We start from the raw sequence: 6000 nt of genomic DNA, 5'->3' as shown, positions 1-6000 counted from the left end.
GCCACTGGCGTGGCGAAAAAAAGCCAAGCTCCCCTGAAAAGTTTTTTTTATGTGTATTGTGTGACTATTTGTAGGAATGTAAAATGGTTTCTAAAGACACGTTGCTTTAATGTGTTTCTGTAATGGCTTCTAAGGACACGTTGCTTTAAACTAGCCTAATTCTATTGTTTGTGTTACTTCTTTAAATCAACCATTGCTAAGAATTGTAAAGAGGCACTGGATTGGCAAATAAAGCTGTTTGCGTCATGAGCCACCGGTGGTCTTTTAGCCAATAATATCCTTCCTGTTGACCCTATAAAGGTCGTTACACACCTTGGCCCAGATTCTCATACATTTACGTTGCTCCTGGGCAGCGTAACGTATGTGATTTACGTTACACCGCCGCAGGTTTACAGGTTTACAGCCTGATTCTCAGAACACTTACCTGTAAACTTGCGGCAGTGTATCGTTAAATCGCTCAGCGCAAGCCTGCCCAATTCAAATGGGGCAGGCACCATTTAAATTAGGCGCGCTCCCACGCCGAGCGTACTGCGCATGCTCCGTCGGGTAAATTACCCGACGTGCATTGCGCTAAATGACGTCGCCCCGACGTCATTTGCTTAGACGTTTATGTAAATGGCGTCCAGCGCCATTCACGGACGTCTTACGCAACAACGTAATTTTTTTTAAATTCGACGCGGGAACGACGGCCATACTTAACATTGGTTGCCCCTCCTAATAGCAGGGGCAACCGTACGCGTCGCGTACGCTACGGAAACAACGTAAATTCTCAGCGTCGACCGCGCGTATGTTCGGGAATCTCGCGTAATTACCTCATTTGCATAGACGACGGGGAAAACGACGATGCGACACCTAGCAGCGAAAAAAAAAATTGCTTTTAAGATCTGACAGCGTAAGAGCCTTACGCCTGTCAGATCTAATGGGTATCTATGCGTAACTGATTCTAAGAATCAGTCGCATAGATACCCGGGGCCAGATGAGGAGTTACGACGGCTCAAATGGTGTTGCGCCGTTGTAACGCCTTTGAGAATCTGGGCCCTTGTGTCTGCATGGGACTTCTGCCTTTTCTCTTAACATGTAAGCCCATCCACTTGTACTAGTGCATCTGAAAATAAAATTATCTTGCTTCTGGAACACTTGAAGTTTGACTGATCACAGGGGAAGAATTATCCTATCATTTTGGTCCTTCGAGCCGCAACCAATGCGTGAAGCCCGGGTCCAATGGTTCTGATCGATCAGAAATCGGTGAGTATTGGATCTCAAAACTCACTGAGAAAATAAGTCCCCCCACTTAACATTAGTGGTCAAATAGGGGCCGATTGCTACCGGGACCCGGGTCCAACCATCTGGTTCCGAACCTGCCGTGATCCAGTCCTTCTAATGTGTTTTGGAGGTAAGATACTTTAAGTTATTTTTACATTTTTTTTTTCTCTCCTCTTCTCTTTTTCCTTCCTACTTGATTCTGGTTATGTGTCATAGATGAGTTGTAATAACAGACATTGGGATTGATTGTATGATATCTTAATAGTCCGATGTCACAGGCATTTGGGGTGTTGCCTAAGGTAAAATAGACGTCACATGCTGTCCAGGGCAGATAAAAAAAAGATTTGAATGGTATACCGAATGTCGAAGGTTGAGGACCCGTCAATTTCAGCGCTAAAAGTAGCTGAGTTATCTAAATAGATTGCGAGGCCTACTGTTTTCTTGGTGATCACTTTTTCTCCTTTTATCTCATTCAAATGGTTAACCTTGCTAACTTTACCATTCTTTTTAACAACAGTACTGCTGCACACAGGTTTCAACAATTTTTTGTTTTTCCCCATAGTGTGGGGTGTTTTGGTATTTTTGATTTTCCTGTATTCTTATTGTTAAAATTATTGGAAACCCCAATTAATGCTAACGACAGGGACATTTTCTGTTATGGCTGTTATGTGTTTTACGTGTTTGCAATCTTGTGGTTAAACATTGATCTCACCCCCCCCTTTGGACATTTGTATTGTTAAGGACTTGTCCGCCTAGACTTGAGACCAGGTCATTTTTTTCTCTTCTTTTTTATTTGTTTTGTTTGTTTGTTTTTTGTCTGTGTTTGTTTTAAACAAACTGTGCTTCTAAAAAAAAAAAAAAGAGGGGAGGTTAAATGGTATATATGTGTGCATAGGTTTCCTGTTTGGGGAATTTAGACTTTGTTGTTTTATATAGATTTTGGTGGGATTTGTATTCTAAACTCAACACTGAAGCAAAAGAACAGAGCACCATGGGGAATAATTTCTGTAAAGGGATGTATTGTGTGTGTTGCTGTTGTGTTCCTAACGCACCATTAGAAGGTGATAAGAAATTTATGCATAGCAAAGACCCTAAATTTGTGAAATACTGTTCTAAATGGGAAAGAAAATTTGGATTTAACAACAAGTTAACTGTAAAAGGTTGCCAGGATTTGGTGGATAAGCTTAAATTGTTAGGACCCAAAGATCAGAGAAGGTGTGGGTTAGAAGTGGCAGAGTGTTGGCTTGAGCATGCTAAAAGAAGAACAAAAGAAAAATGCCAAGCCCAACTTCCCCTAGTGGATAAAGAGGATGATTTCATTTGTAACACCCAGAGACCACCTCCTTATAATGGTCCTCCCCCTCAGGTGCAAGCCACTGCCCAGAATACCACCCTCCCTGTGACATCCACCCCTGTCAGAGGAACCGCCTCTGAACAAGACCCTGACCCTACTTCCTTAATCTCTCCAGATAGCAGCATGATCTCGGAGCTGAACAGATCAATCCTTGAAACTTTAACTGACGCCATAACTTATGCACTAGGTGCCCCTGCAGGTGCCAAGAGATCAAGTAAACCTCCTATTAGGTATGGTGTAGGTATGGATGCTGGACTACTTTACACACCAATCTGCAAACACATAGGACTTCATCATAGTTATGATCCTAACTGTATTTCATTTTTTGTACTAGAGGTGGTCTCACCCCCAGAAAGAGGAGGTAATTTTGATAAAAAGATCCTACAGCAGGAGACCCGATGGATCTTTAATCAGAGGGCGACCTACGTACCAGGCTAAACACGGCTTTATCATTCAAACCGTTTCTATAGGAATATATAGGGAAATCTAACTATTTTCATCTTTCTATATTTATTCCTATTACTATTTTTACATAATTTTCCCGCTCCCCCTTCAGGGACTATCTTTCTTCTTTCCATATACAATTATCACAAGTACATATATACATCTTTTTAAGCATTTGTTTGCTATTTAATGGACCTGTCTTAGTTTGTTTTCTATGGTGAAATGTTTCATCATTGAGATTCAATGTTGTTCTCTCTTTTGTTTTTTATGTCTGTTCCTCCACTATTGAGGTATAGACATGAAACTGATATACATTGTTAATCTCACACTGCACAATATTGAATTATTCCCATGCTTATTGCTATGGATTACTAATGTTATTATTCCTACCTATGTCTAAAAGTATACTAAACTAACTGTGGATGTCAGCGCGGCACCAGAGGAGATTTTATGCACAGGAGCAGTACTGTTAGGGAACCACCGGGTGGCGCTGTCTGAGCCTTAACCTTCTAGCAAGTGATGCAGTTGATCTGGCGTCTCTGGATGGTTATCCATCCACAAAGATTGCGGCGCATGCGCAGTGTGGCCATTTCCGGGCCTATCTGCGCATGCGCGGCAAGTCAAGATCGAACGGATGTGATGTCAGGGGTCATTCGACCCTTCACATCCGGGTCACCCTGTTCTTTTAAACACCGGCGTGTGTGTTTGTCTCACACACGCCAGGAGCCCTGTAATAGAGGTCCAGCGCAAGAGAGCACGCCGATTCGATGCACCATAACAGGTATGTAAAACCCAGCAATCTCTCCCCCACTATCGCTCTTTGCTCCCCCTGTGATTTGAGGGCATTTTTTGGCCTATTATCCGTGGAGCAACAACATGGAACAGAGTCTCCTCCACCATGTGATTAATATTGAAACTTCTTTGCCCTATTCATCTGCCTATGGATATCATCCCTAATGGGATGACGTATTTAGAGGTATGGACATAGTCTCCTTCACTATGTGACCAATATAATATCTTTTTTGCCCTTTTTATTTATCCATGGATACCATCCTCATTATGATGATGACTTTAGAGGCATTTTGACAAAGATGCCTAATATTTAGACGGTGTAGGGACACTTTGGACCTTCTGTGACATCCCGGACGTGCCTAGCCACAACACAGGGAGAAGCGAATTGCTATTTTGGTCGTCTGTCTACATTATACCTGCAGTAATGCAAATTATGCAAATCTTGGTCGTTTGTCTGCATTATACCTGCAGTAATGCATATTACCATTTATCATTTAGGTGTGGGACTACCTCCTTTCCATACTAGATCTGGTACTACAGCGCCTCTTAACTGGTCACTTTACTTTAAACTCAATACTATGGCCCAATACGAATTCAAACGGTGTTAAATTACAAGAGTAGGTATGCTATATAATTCTCTATGTATTATTTATTTTCTATACATTGTTTAATTGTAGTACTGGTGGGGTAATTATATCCCATCAGTAACACCACAGCCCTATACATTTAGGTGACGGTGGTAACATATTTCATGTATATATACATGTCTATATACATGACCTATACTAGCTACTTTATTATTTTATAGATCCAACTACCCAACTTTATAAATATCTGCAATCTACCCAAGGGTACTGCATCACCCAGAACCCTGCGGATCTGACTCCTGCAGGGGGTATAGGTGCTGCTTAGGCGCGCCCTTGCCCGGTGGGCATCTTTCCAACCTCCCTCGGTCCTGCTTCTTGTGTCTCAGCTGGCGTTGCTCGACATTCCACAGTTGCTGGTGAGCATGTACATATATGATTTACGCTTGTTAGCTATGAGCTTACTATCAAATTACATGAATGTATTCTGTATACCCTGTACAAAAGTATATGTAACTAATTTATGTTTGTTTACATATTATCAGATAAGAGTGTGTCTTAGATGACTGCTGTGCCCAGAAGACGCTATGTGCGAAACATGTCGGCGATCAGCTGTTCCATTCATCTAATTCTTGTCGCATCTTATCTATCACAGGGCAATCAATGATTTTAATCATTGTATTTTTTATATATTTTGTTTTCATGTATTTATAATAAATTTTGATATTTTTCTATATATCCTTTTGTACCTTGTTTCATTGCTCACCTATTTACGACACGACACACCATTAAAAGTCCTAGATTACTGATACGGTTTTATTACCTATTCAGTTTGTTCTTCGCTCTTATATTTTAGGTATGGTGTAGATGATGGTGAAGTATACCCTTTGATAGAAGTCCCAAACCCCAGGGGAGGACAGGCTGACGGGTTGGGAGGACAGCATCCCCTGACAATGACTGTTATCAGGCCATGGACTGAGAAGGACATACAAAAGGCTACAGAACACATGAAACATCCAAAATTAGGTCCAGCGGAATTTATTGAAAACATAGATGGATTATGGAACCGTTACAAGTTGAACGGGGTGGAGGTAGAGAGAGCCCTGAGAAGAGTACTGGGATCAGATTGGGCTTCCGTAAAGGGGGATTGGGACCCTTGCGACCTAGAAGACGGACAGGGGCGAAGAGATCCATTACCTCCAGATAGCCCAGACTTAGGAAACAGGTTGACTGCATTACTGAATAGATGTCAGCTTAGATGGATTCAAAGGACTGATTGGCAGAAAATAAATCTGACAGTACAAGAAGACATGGAGAGTGTCAGTGACTACCTAAATAAACTACGAGAGGTTTTTAAAGTGTTCTCCGGGCTCCCCGAAGCTGAGGATGTGAATAGTGCATATCAGCAACAGCTAAAAATAACTTTTGTAAATGGATTAAAACAGGATCATAAGGATTACATTGTTAAAAATATGGTTACTTACCGAACTGCATCAGTTTTAGATGTTTTACAATATGCTAAACATTCAGAGAAGTATCTGAAAACGATGGCAAAAAAGAATG

This window comes from Rana temporaria, chromosome 2 (genome assembly GCF_905171775.1).
Source record: "Rana temporaria chromosome 2, aRanTem1.1, whole genome shotgun sequence".
In the NCBI taxonomy this organism is placed as follows: Eukaryota; Metazoa; Chordata; class Amphibia; order Anura; family Ranidae; genus Rana; species Rana temporaria.
This window is presented reverse-complemented; position numbering follows the sequence as displayed.